Source organism: Loxodonta africana, chromosome 2 (genome assembly GCF_030014295.1).
Source record: "Loxodonta africana isolate mLoxAfr1 chromosome 2, mLoxAfr1.hap2, whole genome shotgun sequence".
Classification (NCBI taxonomy): domain Eukaryota; kingdom Metazoa; phylum Chordata; class Mammalia; order Proboscidea; family Elephantidae; genus Loxodonta; species Loxodonta africana.
Window position 1 is genome coordinate 227826003 of NC_087343.1, and position 17635 is coordinate 227843637.

Consider the following 17635-nt stretch of genomic DNA (forward strand, 5'->3'; position numbering starts at 1 on the left):
TGTAAGTATATCTGTAAGTATGTCTTTTGCTAATTCAACTTTCTACAGGTGTACAACTTACTGACGGCAACTGCCTTAGTTAGCTGTACAACCCTACCCCTAATCAATGTGAGTTTTCCAATGCTCTGGCTACGACTTCTAATGCAATATTAAATATAAGTGGTGAAAGTGGGCACCCTGACTTGTTCCTAATTTCTAGGGGAAAGCTTTCAATCTTTCTCCATTAAGTGTAATGTTGGCTGTTGGCTTTTCATATATGCCCTGAATTATAAGAGAAACTTCCCTTCTCTTCTAATCTTTAGGGTTTTCATCAAGAAAGAATGTTAGGTTTTATCAGATGCTTTTTCTGCATCCATAGAGATGATCATGTGGTTCTCTTCCTTTGTTCTATTGATGTGGTGTATTACATTGATTGATTTTCTAATGCTGAACAATTGCTGCATTTCTGGATAAATCATACTTGGTCTCTTAATGGAAACCCTGGTGATGTAGTGGTTAAGTGCTACGGCTGCTAACCAAAGGGTCGGCAGTTCGAATCCGCCAGTCGCTCCTTGGAAACTTTATGGGGCAGTTCTACTCTGTCCTATAGGGTCGCTATGAGTTGGAATCGACTCGACGACACTGGATTTGGTTTTTGGTGGGTTGGTCTCTTAATATGCTGGTGGATTCTGTTTGATACCGTCTTGTTGAGGAGTTTTGCATCTATATCCATAAGGGATATTGGCCTGTAGTTTTCTTTTTTTTTTTGTGGTGTCTTTGTCTTGTTTTGATATTAGGGTTATGTTTGCTTCATAGAATGAATTAGGGAGTATTTCTTCCTTCTCTTTGTTTTGAAAGTTTAAACAGGATTGGTGTCAATTCTTCTCTAAATGTTTGGTAGAATTCCGAAGTGAAGCCATCTGGTCTAGGACTTTTTTTTGTTAGGAGGTTTTGGATGACTCACTCACTCTCATTACTAGTTGTGTCTGTTGAGCTTTTCTAGTTTCTCTTGAGTCAGTTTGGGTAGGTTGTGTACTTCTAAGAATTTGTCCGTTTCATCTAGGTTATCTAGTTCGTTGCCATACAGTTGTTCATAATATTCTGTCATAATTCTCTTTATTGAGTCAATTGTAATGTCTCCTCTTTCATTTCTTATTTTGGTTATTTGCATCTTTTCTCTTTTTTCCTTTGTTAGTCTGGCTAAAAGTTTGTCAATTTTATTGATCTTTCAAAAAAAAACAATTTCTGGTTTTGTTGATTCCCTTTTTTTTTTTTGTTTTTAATTTTGTTTATTTCTTTGTTATTTACTTTCTTCTGGTAGGTGTAGGCATAGTTTGCTCTTCTTTTTATAATTCCCCAAGTTGTAGGTAAGGCTGTTGATTTGAGAGCTTCCTTTTTTTCATGTAGGCATTTATTACTATAAGATTTCCTCTGAGTACTGCCTTCGCTTTATCCTGTAAGCTTTGGTATGTTGTCTTTCATTTTCATTTGACTCTAAGAAATTATGATTTCTTCCTTGAACCACTGGTAGTTTAGTGGTGTGTTGTTTACATATGTTTGTGTATTTTGTAGTTTTATTTCTGTTACTATTTCTTCACTCCATTGTGGTCAGACAGAATACTTTGTATGATTTCAATGTTTTTAAATTTATTGAGACTCCTTGTGATCTAACATGTAGTCTGCTTTGGAAAATGATCCACGTGCATTGGACTAGAATATGTATTGTGCTATTGTTGGGTGAATTGTTCCATATATGTCTGTTAAGTCTAGTTGGTTTATAGTGTCATTCAGGTCCTCTGTTTCCTTCTCGATCTTCTTAGTAGATGTTCTGTCCAATATTGAAAGTGGTGTATTGAAGTCTCCGACTATTATTTTAGTGTTGTCTATTTCCCTCTTCAATTCTATCAGTGTTTGCTTTATATGTTTAGGTACTCAGATGTTGGGTGCATATATATTTTTGATTGTTAAATCTCGATGAGTTGTATATCACTATATAATGTCCATCTTTATCTCTTTTTTTTGTATATAATGTCCATCTTTATCTCTTCTAACAGATTCTGTCTTAAAGTCTACATTGTCAGATATTAAGATTGCCACCCCAATTCACCTTTGATTATTAATTGCGTGCAACATTTTCTTCCATTCTTTCACTATCAACCTGTTTGTGTCCTTGGGTCTAAGGTATATCTCTTATAAACAGCATACAGTTGGATTGTGTGTATTTTTTTTTTTTTAATTCATTCTGCTGCCCTCTGCCTTTTGATTGGAGCGTTTAGTCCATTTACATTCACTACAGTTACCGATAAGGAGTGACCTAGTTCTGTCGATTTGCTATTTTTTGTGTGTGTCTTAAGCCTTCTTTGTCTTTGTCCTTTAGTGTTGCTTGCTTTTGTGCTTTGTTGGTTTATTGTGGTAAACCATTTTGGTTTCTTCTCCTTTCCTTTTGCATATGTATTTTAGGTATTTTCCTAGTGGTTACCATGAATATTACATTTAACAGCTTGTATTTATCACATCTAGGGTAAGTTGGTCCCAATAAACTTCAGTAACATGCAAGAAATTCTATACTTATGTCACCCCCTGCCCCATTTTGTTGTATCTTTATATTTCATGTGTCCTGTAACGTAATTTTATTCTTCCTTTTGTCATTAAAAAAGCATGAAGGACAAAACAATTATAGTCATGTGCTGCATAACATCCATTCGAGCAATGTCGGACCACATATACATTTGAGGTCATTTTTTTTTTAAACACAATTCTTTATTAGAACTCTTTAAATTCGTGTTTGCAAACATTTAACACAGGGATAGAAAAAATCCCACCCCATCGTTCTTAACCCAGGGGGTAGGATAAGGCCCTATAAGATGAATTCAAGACAGGGTTTCCCCTTTAACCTCTGTGTGGGTCCCACCCTGGGCACAAACTGCCTTCAAAGCTTGGTAACTCAGACCTGTGTAGCATCCAGAACTTGCTGAGTGCCTACTTCCTGGACTGCCCTGGAGCCTGCTGGGTGCCAGCTTCCAGGGTAGTGTCCAGAGCCTGCTGGGTGCTAGCCTCCAGGGTAGCATCTGAAGCATCCTGGGTGCCAGCCTATGGGGCAGCATCTGGAGCCTGCTGGGTGCTGGCCTCTAGGGCAGGTCACTTCCCTGCACTTTCTGCCCAGTGCTGGCAGTGATAGTCGGCCAAGATCATGATCATCTTGGCTACATCCTTCTGGTAATAAGGCTGCCCAAATATCAAGACCTTGGCCTTGCCTTTGGGGCCCAACTGACTCACACGGAGACTGGCCTTTGACACATACTCAGTATGTGGGATGTGCTCTCCACCCAGACTGAAGATTGCTTCCACCAGCCACACCTCAAGGTGAACTCTATATGGCATATAATATGGTGTTTGTACAACATCCAAATCACATAACGTCCAGTTTCAAAGGATGTATCGTGGACATTAAGTGACGCATGACCACAGAGTCATCAAACATGAGTACCTTATTACTAGTCCTTTTACTTATCCATGAAATTACCTTTGTTAGTATCTTCCTTTTTATGTATGGCTTTGAATTACTTTCTAGTCTCTGTTCCCTTCCATCTGGAGAATTCCTATTAGTATTTTTTGTAGGGGGGTCTGGTGTATATAAACTATTTCAGCTTCTGTTTGGGAATGTTTTAATTTCAAACTCATTCTTGAAGGACAGTTTCACTGGGTACAGTATTCTTGGTAGACATTTTTCTTCTTTCAGCACTTTAAATACATCATTCCCCTGCCTTTTGGCCTCCATTATTTCTGAGGATAAATTGGCATTTAATCTTACTGGGGATCCTTTGTATGTGACTGCTTCTCTCTCACTGCTTTCAGAATTCTCTCTTTATCCTTACTTTTTGAGAGCCTGACTATGTGTCTCAGTGGATTTCTTTGGGTTTATCCTGTTTGGAATTCTTTGAGCATCTTGAATTTGTGGATTCACATCTTTTGCCAGATTGGGGAAATTTTCTGTTGTTATTTCTTTAAATATTTTTTCTGTCTCTTTCTTTCACCTCCTACTGGAATTTTCATGGTGTGTAAACAGTTAAACCTGAGAGCAGGAACTCAGTGGGACTGCCTTGTTTTTCTAGGTCTCACAAGTGTTCCGCCTTTGATAGGGTGCAGTCTTACCACTTTTCTGTCACTCTTTTTAGTGAAAAATATTTGAATTTTCCTTCTCTGACAGGTTTCTGCCTTAGAAAGGTTCTGGCTTTTGCAAGTTTTACTTTATTAGGTTTCTTGATGTTGTCCCATAATTAAACTGTGCTCAGCCATCTTGAGCCTCCATTTTTGTTGCTCTTCAGCCTCTGTAATTTCAATTATCTTATCCTCTAATTCTCTGATTATTTATTCTGCCTGATTAAATCTGTAATTAAATCCTTCCACTGCATTTCTCATTTCAGTTATTGTCCCTTTCTGTTGGATATTTCTGTTTGGATTCTTTCTGTCTCTTTATTTAGATCCTTATTTTGTTCATGCAGTGACTTCCTTATTTCTTTTAGATCTTTGTCTACGTTTTCCCTTAACTCTTCAATTATGTTTAATGTTATATTTATATTCTTCTATTCTTTTCATTATTCAATCTTATGCAGATGTGATTTCACTCCCTTTTTTGTGTTCATTTGGATGGGTTGTTGTTTCTCTTTTCTTTGTGTGTCTTGTGATTTTTTTGTTGGCATCAGAATTTTCAAGGGTGTTAGCTTTCTCATTTCTCTCCACTATTTGGTGTTTTTGACTGCACTACTTTTGCAAAAAATTCTTAGGTGGGTAGAGGTTTTGGCCTTTGCTCACTGTTTCTTCTCCCTCTGTGATAGGTCCTTCTCCCTCCCTGGTTTAGTTAGGATCAAAAGTTCCAGATCTCAGTTTTCAATTTTAAGTGTTCCCCAAATACATCAGAGAACGTGGTATGGTTAGTCTGTCCACCAGCAGGCACTGCCACTCAGGCAAGATATCATATGCTAATCAATCCGAAGAGGATATGGAATGAGGGATATCACTGTTGATGTCAGATGGATCCTGGCTGAAAGCAGAGAATACCAGAAAGATGTTTACCTGTGTTTTATTGACTATGCAAAGGCATTCAACTGTGTAGATCAAACAAACTATGGATAACATTGTGAAGAATGGAAATTCCAGAACACTTAATTGTGCTCATGAGGAACCTGTACGTATATCAAGAGGCAGTTGTTCGAACAGGACAAGGGGATACTGACTGGTTTAAAGTCAGGGAGGGTATGCATCAGGGTTGTGTACTTTCACCATATTTATTCAGTCTGTATGCTGAGCTACTTACTCGAGAAGCTGGACTGTATGAAGAAGAATAAGACATTAAGATTGGAGGAAGACCCATTAACAACCTGCAATATGCAGATGACACAACCTTGCTTGCTGAAAGTGAAGGAGACTTGAAGCACTTACTGATGAGAATCAAAGACTACAGTCTTCAGCATGGGTTATACCTCAACATAAAGAAACAAAAATCCTCACAGCTGGACCAATGGGCAACATCATGATAAATGGAGAAAATATTGATGTTGTCAAGGGTTTCATCTTCCTTGGATCCACAATCAACACCCATGGAAGCAGCAGTCAAGAAATCAAATGAGGTATTGCATTGGGCAAAAATATTGCAAAAGAATTCCTTAAAGTGTTAAAAAACAAAGGTGTCATTTTAAGGACTAAGGTGTGCCTGACCCAAGTCATGGTATTTTCATTTGCCTCGCATGCGAAAGCTCACAGTGAGAAAGGAAGACTGAAAAAGAACTGATGCATTTAAATTAGGTGTTGGCAAAGGATATTGAATATACCATGGTCTGCCAGAAGAATTAACAGATTTGTCTTGGAAGAAGTACAGCTAGAAGTAGGAATGGCGATATCTCGCCTCACGTACTTTGGACATGAGAAGGACATCATGCTTGGTAAAGTAGAAGGTCAGCGACAAAGAGGAAGACCTTCAACAATATGGATTGGCACACTGGCTGCAACAGTGGGCTTCAACATAGTAACGATTGTGAGGATGGCCCAGGACAGAGCAGTGTTTCATTCTGTTGTACATAGTGTTGCTACGAGTTGGAACCACCGTGATGGCACCTAACAACAATCAATCTGTCCAGCAGGGGGTTCATTTCCCTCTCTGGTTATTACTCCCTTTCCTTCTCTATTTCTGCAACCATGTTTTCAGTCATAAAACCCACACCCAGCTAGCCCCCTTTGGGCCTGGGTATTGCCCTCCAGTTTTGCCTGAGGCTTCCTTCCCTCTGTGGGGGCTGCTTATATCTGAGCTGGGATTCAAGGGAAGCACAGGCAGACTTTCCTTCATTTCAGGAGCACAAGGGGCTGGGGCTCCTCAGAACGACCTCCTAGAGGTCTGTTAATTGATTTCAGAGCCCCAGTGGCCCTGTGGTGGTTGGGGGAGCAGTCTCCACTTAGGCGACCTGCCTCCTGGCTCCACTGTAGGGACTTTCTGTAGAAGTTTTTATCAATCCAGCAGCCAAAAGTCGCTGGGTGGGGGAGGGGCTGTTACCTCAGAATGTACCCCCAGGGAGGTCTGCCTTTTTGCTGTCAGAGCCCCCCCCCCATAGTATATTGGTTGTGGGAGTAGCCTCCACTCAAGATGACTGTTTTCTAGGAATTTTTTGATGCTATTGTTGCTGCTGTATGCTGCTGTATAGAAATACGATTTTTCGTTTATTGACCTTATATCCAGTGACCTTGCTAAATTTACTTAAAATTTTAGCTTACTGGTTAATGGTATGTTAAAATCTTCAACTATGATGGTGAATTTTTCTATTTCTTGTTTTAGTTCTGTTTTTGCTTTGTATATTTTAAACCAACACAATTAGGTGCCTGCCAGTTTAGGATTATTCTGTCTTTCCATTGGATTGACCATTTTATTGCTATGAATTGTCCTTCTGTTTCTCTGTTTTTGCATTTTACCATAAAGACAATTTTGTCTGGTAGCAATATAGCAATCACAGGTTTCTTGTGGTTACTGTTAATGTGGTATAGCTTTTTCTATTCTTCTACTTTCAATCTACTGCATCCTTACTTTTAAAATATGCTTATTTTAAACAGAATAGTGTAATTTTTATTCAGTCTGACAATCTTTACATTTTAATTGGAGAGTTTAATCTATTTGCATTCAATTTGATTTCTGAAATGTTGGGTTTAATTCTGCCATGTATTTATATATCTTAGTCATCTAGTGCTTCTAACAACAGAAATACCACAAGTGGATGGCTTTAACAAAGGGAAATTTATGTCTTCGCTGTGAAATAGGCTAAAAGTCCAAATTCAGGGCGTCAACTCCAGAGGAAGGCTTTCTCTCTCTGTCAGCCTTCTCATCAGTCTTCCTCCGGACTAGGAGTTTCTCCATGCAGGGGCCCTGGGTCCAAAGGCCATGCTTGACTCCTGGCACTGCTTTCTTGTTGGTACGAGGTCCCCTTGTCTCTCTGCTCGCTTCCCTGTTTTATATCTCAAGAGATTGCCTCAAGACACAATCCAATCTTGTATATTGAATCCTTCCTCACTAACACAACTGCCACCCATTCCTCCCTCATTAGCATCGTAGAAGCAGGATTTACAACATACAGGAAGATCACATAATACCGGGAATCATGGCCCAGCCAAATTGATGCATACATTTTTTGGGGGACATGATTCAGTCTATGACACTATGTGCTTTCTGTTTGTCCCATTGATTCCTTGTTCTTTTATTATGCTTTACTTGCCTCTGTTTGGATTAATAGGGTATTTTTTATTACACTGTTTTAATCTTATTTATGTATTCATTCTTGCGTTATCTTTTAGTTACCCAAGAGATTTCAATATATGTTTTGACTTATTACAGACTATCTGTTTTATGATTTAGAATAGTAAACTGCATTCATCCCCTGCTGCACTGATAGTGTCACATAGTTGTATGTATATTATAGTTGCACCGTGACGGTATTTCTGTGTGAAGAGGTCCGTGTTTTAAAATATTTGCTCGTGTAATTACTTTTCTGGTGTTTTCATTCCTTCTTGCAGCTTTGTGCTTGTATTTGGGAACACTTCCTTTCAACATGAAGAACTTCATGAAGTATTTCTTTAGCACAGGCCTGTTGATGACTAATGGTCTCAGCCTTTGTCTAAAACATGTTTATGTTGCCTTCATTTTAAAAAAAGATATTTTCACTGGATGTGGAATATTACGTTGGCAGTTGTTATCTTTAAGCATCTTAATATGTCAGCATTTTCAATATATTCTCTGTCCTGTGGTTTCTGTAGTATCTGTTGAAAAGTCAGTCTTTAGTTTTAGTGTTATTCCTATAAACATACTTTTTTTTTTCTTTGCCTAATTTTAAGTTTCCCTGTTTTTTTTTCCAACCTATGCATGTGAGTGTGCATACATGAGTGTGTGTTTGGTTTGGGATTTGCTGAACTTCTTGAATTAATGCATTGATGTCTTTAATCAGGTTTGTAAAATTCTTAGCCATTATTTATTTAAATGCTGCTTTGTCCCCCTCTTCCTCCTCTCTTTCTGATTATACATCTGTTATTCTTTTTAACTCTGTTACATATTTCTTATGTTCTATACTGTTTTTTTTTTTTTTCTCTTCAAACTTCAGTTTAGACATTTTCGGTTGGACCTGTACGAGTTTTTCTAATTGTTTCTTCAGCTTTGGCTACTTTACTGTTAAAGGCATCCAGAAAATTCTTAATGGCAGATATTATGTTTTTCAGTTCTAGAATGTTCATTTCATTGCTTAATTATAGATTCTTATGCTGTGTTGAAATTCTCCATCTTTTCATCCGTTTGTTCTTTTTTTTTAAACATACTAATCATGGTTATTTTTTCTTATCAAATTTATTGAGGAATGATTTGCATAAAATAAGCTATATCTATTTAAAGCATGCAATTTGATGAGCTTTGACAATTGTACATACCCATGAGACCACTATCCCATCCGTATTTAGAATATTTTCATCACCCCCAAAATATTCCTTGTGGCTCTTTACAGTCCATTTCTTGCTCTGCCCCTGAGCCCCAGGCAACCTTAGAAATGCCTTTTGTCATTTTAGAGTAGTTTACATTTTATGTTAATGGAATAATACACTATGCATGCTTTTTATGCCTGGTTTCTTTCACTCAGAGGCAGCTGTTCCCTAGTCTCACTTTGAGTGCCTTCCAGCCTGAGGGGCTCATCTTCCAACACTATATCAAATAATGTTCTGTTCTGATTTACAGGGTTTTCATTGTCTAATTTTAGGAAGTAATTGCCAGGCCTTTCTTCTTAGTCTGTCTTGTAAGCTCCTCAAAAGCCTGTCCATCATGGGTGACCCTGATGATATTTAAAATACAGGTGGCATAGCTTCCAGCTGTGTAACAACATGCAAGCCATCACAAAGTGACAAACTGACAGATTTATTCAGTCTCTCTAGAAAAAACAAAAAAAAAAAAACCCATTGCTGTCAAGTCAATTTCAACTCAAAGGGACCCTATAGGACAGCGTAGAACTGCCCCATAGGGTTTCCAAGGAGCAGCTGGTGGATTCGAACTGTCAACCTTTTGGTTAGTAGCTGTGGCTCTTAACCACTGCACCACCAGTACTCCATTTAATCTCTGTACTGAACAAATAATCTAAGAAGTTGGACTATGTGAAGAAGAATGCTGCGTCGGGATTGGAGAAAGACTCAGTAACAACCTGTGATATGCAGATGACGCAACTTTGCTTGACAAAAATGAAGATGACTTGAAGCGTTTACTGATGAAAGTCAAAGACTGCAGCCTTCGATATGGATTACCCCTGAACATGAAGAAAACAAATATCTTCACAACTGGATGAATAAACAACATCATGATAAATGAAGAAGAAATTGAAGTTGTCAGTACTTTCATTCTACTTGGATCAACAGTCAATGTCCATGGAAGCAGTAGTCGAGATATCAGATGACATAACTGCATTGGGCAAATCTGCTGGAAAAGACCTCTTTGAAGTTTTAAAAAGCAAAGATGTCACTTTGATGACTAGGTTACCCTGACCCAAATCATGATATTTTTAGTTGCCTCATATTCATATGGAAGCTGGACAATGAAAAGGAAGACAGAAGAATTGATGCATTCAAATTGTGATGTTGGCAGAGAATATTGACTATACCATGGACGGCCAGAAGAACAAACAAATCAGTCTTAAAAGAAATACAACCAGAATGCCCCTCAGAAATGACAATGGCAAAACTTTGGCTCACTTACTTTGGGCACACCATCAGGAAAGACCATTCACTAGAAAAGGACATCATGCTTGGAAGTGAGGCTTAGAGAAAAAGATGAAAGTCCTCAGTGAGAAGGATTTGACATCATAGCTGACACAGTGGACTCAAACATACCAACGATCATGAAAATGGCAAAGGACCAGGCACTGTTTTGTTCTGTTATACATTAGGTCACTGTGAGTCGAAGCTGACTCAACTTCGACTAACAACAAGAAGTATGATGTTAGCTCAAGGCTTTTTTTTTTTTGTAGATGTCCTTTATCAGGTTGAAAAAATTCCTATCCCTAATTTGCTGAGAATTCTTACCATCACTGGGCATTGAATTTGTTAAATATTTTTCTGCATTTATTGAGATGTCTATATGGTTTCCCTCCTTCATTCTGTTAATATGGTAAATTACACTGAATCATTTTTGAATATTAAACCAATCTTGCATTCTTGGAATAAACCGCATTTGATCATGACGTTTTGTCCATTTTAAATATTTCTAGATTTGATTTGATAATGTTTTAGGGATTTTAGTATTTTATTGACATGAGGTATATTGATCTGTAGATGTGTTTTCTTGCACTGTCTTTGTCCAGCCTTGATATCAAGATAATATTGGCCTCATAAAATGAGTTCAAAGGTGTTTCTCCCTCCTCTGTTTTCTGGGAGAGTTTGTATAGGATCATTATTCTTTCTTTCTTAAATGTTTGGTAGAATTCACCAGTGAAGCCCTTTGGGTTTAGAGTTTTTAAGTAGGAATTCAATGTACTTAGTAGTTGTGGGCATATCTATTTCTTTTTTTTTTTTTAAATTGTGGTAAGTATGTATTTAACAAGATATTTGCCATTTTAACATTGAAAAAAAAATTTAAAGATACCCTTCTTTGAAGTTACCACTTATCTAATGTCTATTCAGTGTTTTTTCCTCCCCACCCCTCCCCTCCCTTTTAACCATCAAAGATTGTTTCTTTCTGTCTGTAAACCTTTTCATGAGTTTTTTTTTTTTTTTTTATAATAACTTTTATTAAGCTTCAAGTGAACATTTACAAATCCAATCAGTCTGTCACATATAAGTTTACATACATCTCACTCCCTACTCCCACTTGCTCTCCCCGTCTTGAGTCAGCCCTTTCAGTCCCTCCTTTCTTGACAATTTTGCCGGCTTCCCTCTCTCTCTATCCTCCCATCCCCCCTCCAGACAAGAATTGCCAACACAATCTCAAGTGTCCACCTGATATAATTAGCTCACTCTTCATCAGCATCTCTCTCCCACCCGCTGACCAGTCCCTTTCATTTCTGATGAGTTGTCTTCGGGGATGGTTCCTGTCCTGTGTCAACTGAAGGTCTGGGGAGCATGGCCGCCGGGATTCCTCCAGTCTCAGTCAGACCATTAAGTTTGGTCTTCTTATGAGAATTTGGGGTCTGCATCCCACTGATCTCCTGCTCCCTCAGGGGTCCTCTGCTGAGCTCCCTGTCAGGGCAGTCATCAATTGTGGCCGGGCACCAACTAGTTCTTCTGGTCTCAGGATGATGTAGGTCTCTGGTTCATGCGGCCCTTTTTGTCATGTGGGCTTGGTGTTCTTCATTTTTCTTTGCTCCAGGTGGGTTGAGACCAATTGCTGCATCTTAGATGGCTGCTTGTTAGCATTTAAGACCCCAGACGCCACATTTCAAAGTGGGATGCAGAATGATTTCATAATAGAATTATTTTGCCAATTGACTTAGAAGTCCCTGCAAACCATGCTCCCCAGACCCCCGCGCTTGCTCCGCTGACCTTTGAAGCATTCATTTTATCCCGGAAACTTCTTTGCTTTTGGTCCAGTCCAATTGAGCTGACCTTCCATGTATTGAGTGTTGTCTTTCCCTTCACCTAAAGCAGTTCTTATCTACTGATTAATCAATAAAAAAAACCCTCTCCCACCCTCCCTCCCTCCCCCCCTCGTAACCACAAAAGTATGTGTTCTTCTCAGGTTTACTGTTTCTCAAGATCTTATAATAGTGGTCTTATACAATATTTGTCCTTTTGCCTCTGACTAATTTCGCTCAGCATAATGCCTTCCAGGTTCCTCCATGTTATGAAATGTTTCAGAGATTCGTCACTGTTCTTTATCGATGCGTAGTATTCCATTGTGTGAATATACCACAATTTATTTAACCATTCATCCGTTGATGGACACCTTGGTTGCTTCCAACTTTTTGCTATTGTAAACAGAGCTGCAATAAACATGGGTGTGCATGTATCTGTTTGTATGAAGGCTCTTGTATCTCTAGGGTATATTCCTAGGAGTGGGATTTCTGGGTTGTATGGTAGTTCTATTTCTAACTGTTTAAGATAACGCCAGATAGATTTCCAAAGTGGTTGTACCATTTTACATTCCCACCAGCAGTGTATGAGCGTTCCAATCTCTCCGCAGCCTCTCCAACATTTATTATTTTGTGTTTTTTGGATTAATGCCAGCCTTGCTGGTGTGAGATGGAATCTCATCGTAGTTTTAATTTGCATTTCTCTAATGGCTAATGATCGAGAGCATTTTCTCATGTATCTGTTGGCTGCCTGAATATCTTCTTTAGAGAAATGTGTGTTCATATCCTTTGCCCACTTCTTGATTGGGTTGTTTGTCTTTTTGTGGTTGAGTTTTGACAGAATCATGTAGATTTTAGAGATCAGGCGCTGGTCGGAGATGTCATAGCTGAAAATTCTTTCCCAATCTGTAGGTGGTCTTTTTACTCTTTTGGTGAAGTCTTTAGATGAGCATAGGTGTTTGATTTTTAGGAGCTCCCAGTTATCGGGTTTCTCTTCGTCATTTTTGGTAATGTTTTGTATTCTGTTTATACCTTGTATTAGGGCTCCTAGAGTTGTCCCAATTTTTTCTTCCATGATCTTTATCATTTTAGTCTTTATGTTTAGGTCTTTGATCCACTTGGAGTTAGTTTTTGTGCATGGTGTGAGGTATGGGTCCTGTTTCATTTTTTTGCAAATGGATATCCAGTTATGCCAGCACCATTTGTTAAAAAGGCTGTCTTTTCCCCAGTTAATTGACACTGGTCCTTTGTCAAATATCAGCTGCTCATACGTGGATGGATCTATGTCTGGGTTCTCAATTCTGTTCCATTGGTCTATGTGTCTGTTGTTGTACCAATACCAGGCTGTTTTGACTACTGTGGCTGTATAATAGGTTCTGAAGTCAGGTAAGGTGAGGCCTCCCACTTTCTTCTTCTTTTTCAGTAGTGCTTTGCTTATCCGGGGCTTCTTTCCCTTCCATATGAAATTGGTGATTTGTTTCTCTATCCCCTTAAAATATGACATTGGAATTTGGATCGGAAGTGCGTTAAATGTATAGATGGCTTTTGGTAGAATAGACATTTTTACTATGTTAAGTCTTCCTATCCATGAGCAAGGTATGTTTTTCCACTTAAGTATGTCCTTTTGAATTTCTTGTAGTAGAGCTTTGTAGTTTTCTTTGTATAGGTCTTTTACATCCTTGGTAAGATTTATTCCTAAGTATCTTATCTTCTTGGGGGCTACTGTGAATGGTATTGATTTGGTTATTTCCTCTTCGGTGTTCTTTTTGTTGATGTAGAGGAATCCAAGTGATTTTTGTATGTTTATTTTATAACCTGAGACTCTGCCAAACTCTTCTATTAGTTTCAGTAGTTTTCTGGAGGATTCCTTAGGGTTTTCTGCATATATAATCATGTCATCTGCAAATAGTGATAACTTTACTTCTTCCTTGCCAATCCGGATACCTTTTATTTCTTTGTCTAGCCTGATTGCCCTGGCTAAGACTTCCAACACGATGTTGAATAAGAGTGGTGATAAAGGGCATCCTTGTCTGGTTCCCGTTCTCAAGGGAAATGCTTTCAGGTTCTCTCCATTTAGAGTGATATTGGCTGTTGGCTTTGCATAGATGCCCTTTATTATGTTGAGGAATTTTCCTTCAATTCCTATTTTGGTAAGAGTTTTTATCATGAATGGGTGTTGGACTTTGTCAAATGCCTTTTCTGCATCAATTGATAAGATCATGTGGTTTTTGTCTGTTGTTTTATTTATGTGATGGATTACATTAATGGTTTTTCTGATATTAAACCAGCCTTGCATACCTGGTATAAATCCCACTTGATCAGGGTGAATTATTTTTTTGATGTGTCGTTGGATTCTATTGGCTAGAATTTTGTTGAGGATTTTTGCATCAATGTTCATGAGGGATATAGGTCTATAATTTTCTTTTTTTGTAATGTCTTTACCTGGTTTTGGTATCAGGGAGATGGTGGCTTCATAGAATGAGTTGGGTAGTATTCCGTCATTTTCTATGCTTTGGAATACCTTTAGTAGTAGTGGTGTTAACTCTTCTCTGAAAATTTGGTAGAACTCTGCGGTGAAGCCGTCCGGGCCAGGACTTTTTTTTGTTGGAAGTTTTTTGATTAGCGTTTCAATCTCTTTTTTTGTTATGGGTCTATTTAGTTGTTCTACTTCTGAATGTGTTAGTTTAGGTAGGTAGTGTTTTTCCAGGAATTCATCCATTTCTTCTAGGTTTTCAAATTTGTTAGAGTACAATTTTTCATAATAATCTGAAATGATTCTTTTAATTTCATTTGGTTCTGTTGTGATGTGGTCCTTCTCGTTTCTTATTCGGGTTATTTGTTTCCTTTCCTGTATTTCTTTAGTCAGTCTAGCCAATGGTTTATCAATTTTGTTAATTTTTTCAAAGAACCAGCTTTTGGCTTTGTTAATTCTTTCGATTGTTTTTCTGTTCTCTAATTCATTTAGTTCAGCTCTAATTTTTATTATTTGTTTTCTTCTGGTGCCTGATGGATTCTTTTGTTGCTCACTTTCTATTTGTTCAAGTTGTAGGGACAGTTCTCTGATTTTGGCTCTTTCTTCTTTTTGTATGTGTGCATTTATCGATATAAATTGGCCTCTGAGCACTGCTTTTGCTGTGTCCCAGAGGTTTTGATAGGAAGTATTTTCATTCTCGTTGCTTTCTATGAATTTCCTTATTCCCTCCTTGATGTCTTCTATAACCCAGTCTTTTTTCAGGAGGGTATTGTTCATTTTCCAAGTATTTGATTTCTTTTCCCTCGTTTTTCTGTTATTGATCTCTAGTTTTATTGCCTTGTGGTCTGAGAAGATGCTTTGTAATATTTCGATGTTTTGGACTCTGCAAAGGTTTGTTTTATGACCTAATATGTGGTCTATTCTAGAGAATGTTCCATGTGCGCTGGAAAAAAAAGTATATTTTGCAGCAGTTGGGTGGAGAGTTCTGTATAAGTCAATGAGGTCAAGTTGGTTGATTGTTGTAATTAGATCTTCCGTGTCTCTGTTTAGCTTCTTACTGGATGTCCTGTCCTTCTCCGAAAGTGGTGTGTTGAAGTCTCCTACTGTAATTGTGGAGGTATCTGTCTCGCTTTTCAGTTCTGTTAAAATTTGATTTATGTATCTTGCAGCCCTGTCATTGGGTGCGTAAATATTTAATATGGTTATGTCTTCCTGATCAATTGTCCCTTTTATCATTATATAGTGTCCTTCTTTATCCTTTGTGGTGGATTTAAGTCTAAAGTCTATTTTGTCAGAAATTAATATTGCTACTCCTCTTCTTTTTTGCTTATTGTTTGCTTGATATACTTTTTTCCATCCTTTGAGTTTTAGTTTGTTTGTGTCTCTAAGTCTAAGGTGTGTCTCTTGTAGGCAGCATATAGATGGATCGTGTTTCTTTATCCAGTCTGTGGCTCTCTGTCTCTTTATTGGTGCATTTAGTCCATTTACATTCAGGGTAATTATAGATAAGTAAGTTTTTAGTGCTGTCATTTTGATGCCTTTTTATGTGTGTTGTTGACAATTTCATTTTTCCACACACTTTTTTGTGCTGAGGCGTTTTTCTTAGTAAATTGTGAGATCCTCATTTTCATAGTGTTTGACTTTATGTTAGTTGAGTCGTTACGTTTTTCTTGGTTTTTGTCTTGAGTTATAGAGTTGTTATGCCTTTTTGTGGTTACCTCATTATATACCCCTATTTTTCTAAGTAAAAACCTAACTTGTATTGTTCTATATCGCCTTGTATCACTCTCCATATGGCAGTTCAATGCCTCCTGTATTTAGTCCCTCTTTTTGATTATTGTGATCTTTTACCTATTGACTTCCATAATTCCCTGTTATGTGTATTTTTTTTTTTAATTAATCTTAATTTGTTTGTTTTTGTGATTTCCCTATTTGAGTTGATATCAGGACGTTCTGTTTTGTGACCTTGTGTTGTGCTGATATCTGATATTATTGGTTCTGTGACTAAACAATATCCTTTAGTATTTCTTGTAGCTTTGGTTTGGTTTTTGCAAATTCTCTAAACTTGTGTTTGTCTGTAAATATCTTAATTTCGCCTTCATATTTCAGAGAGAGTTTTGCTGGATATATGATCCTTGGTTGGCAGTTTTTCTCCTTCAGTGTTCTGTATATGTCGTCCCATTCCCTTCTTGCCTGCATGGTTTCTGCTGAGTAGTCAGAACATATTCTTATTGATTCTCCCTTGAAGGAAACCTTTCTTTTCTCCCTGGCTGCTTTTAAAATTTTCTGTTTATCTTTGGTTTTGGTGAGTTTGATGATAATATGTCTTGGTGTTTTTCTTTTTGGATCAATCTTAAATGGGGTTCGATGAGCATCTTGGATAGATATCCTTTCGTCTTTCATGATGTCAGGGAAGTTTTCCGTCAGAAGTTCTTCAACTATTTTCTCTGTGTTTTCTGTCCCCCCTCCCTGTTCTGGGACTCCAATCACCCGCAGGTTATCCTTCTTGATAGAGTCCCACATAATTCTTAGGGTTTCTTCATTTTTTTTAATTCTTTTATCTGATTTTTTTTCAGCTATGTTGGTGTTGATTCCCTGGTCCTCCAGATGTCCCAGTCTGCATTCTAATTGCTCGAGTCTGCTCCTCTGACTTCCTAGTGTGTTGTCTAATTCTGTTATTTTATTGTTAATCTTTTGGATTTCTACATGTTGTCTCTCTATGGATTCTTGCAACTTATTAATTTTTTCAGTATGTTCTTGAATAATCTTTTTGAGTTCTTCAACAGTTTTATCAGTGTGTTCCTTGGCTTTTTCTGCAGATATCCTAATTTCATTTGTGATATCATTAAGCATTCTGTAAATTAGTTTTTTATATTCTGTATCTGATAATTCCAAAATTGTATCTTCATTTGGGAAAGATTTTGATTCTTTTGTTTGGGGGGTTGGAGAAGCTGTCACGGTCTGCTTCTTTAAGTGGTTTGATATGGATTGTTGTCTCCGAGCCATCACTGGGAAACTAGTTTTTCCAGAAAATCCGCTAAAAAAAAACTGCAGTCAGATCCCTATCAGAGTTCTCCCTCTGGCTCAGGCTATTCAGATGTTAATGAAGCCGCCTGGG

The 17635-nt window shown here is 37.8% G+C and overlaps 1 protein-coding gene across 1 annotated transcript in view; it reads left to right on the forward strand.

The window, feature by feature from the left end:
- PCBP3 (poly(rC) binding protein 3) overlaps window positions 1-17635 on the forward strand; it is a 458297-nt gene that overhangs the window by 43698 nt on the left and 396964 nt on the right. The gene's annotated exons all lie outside the window — the stretch shown is intronic.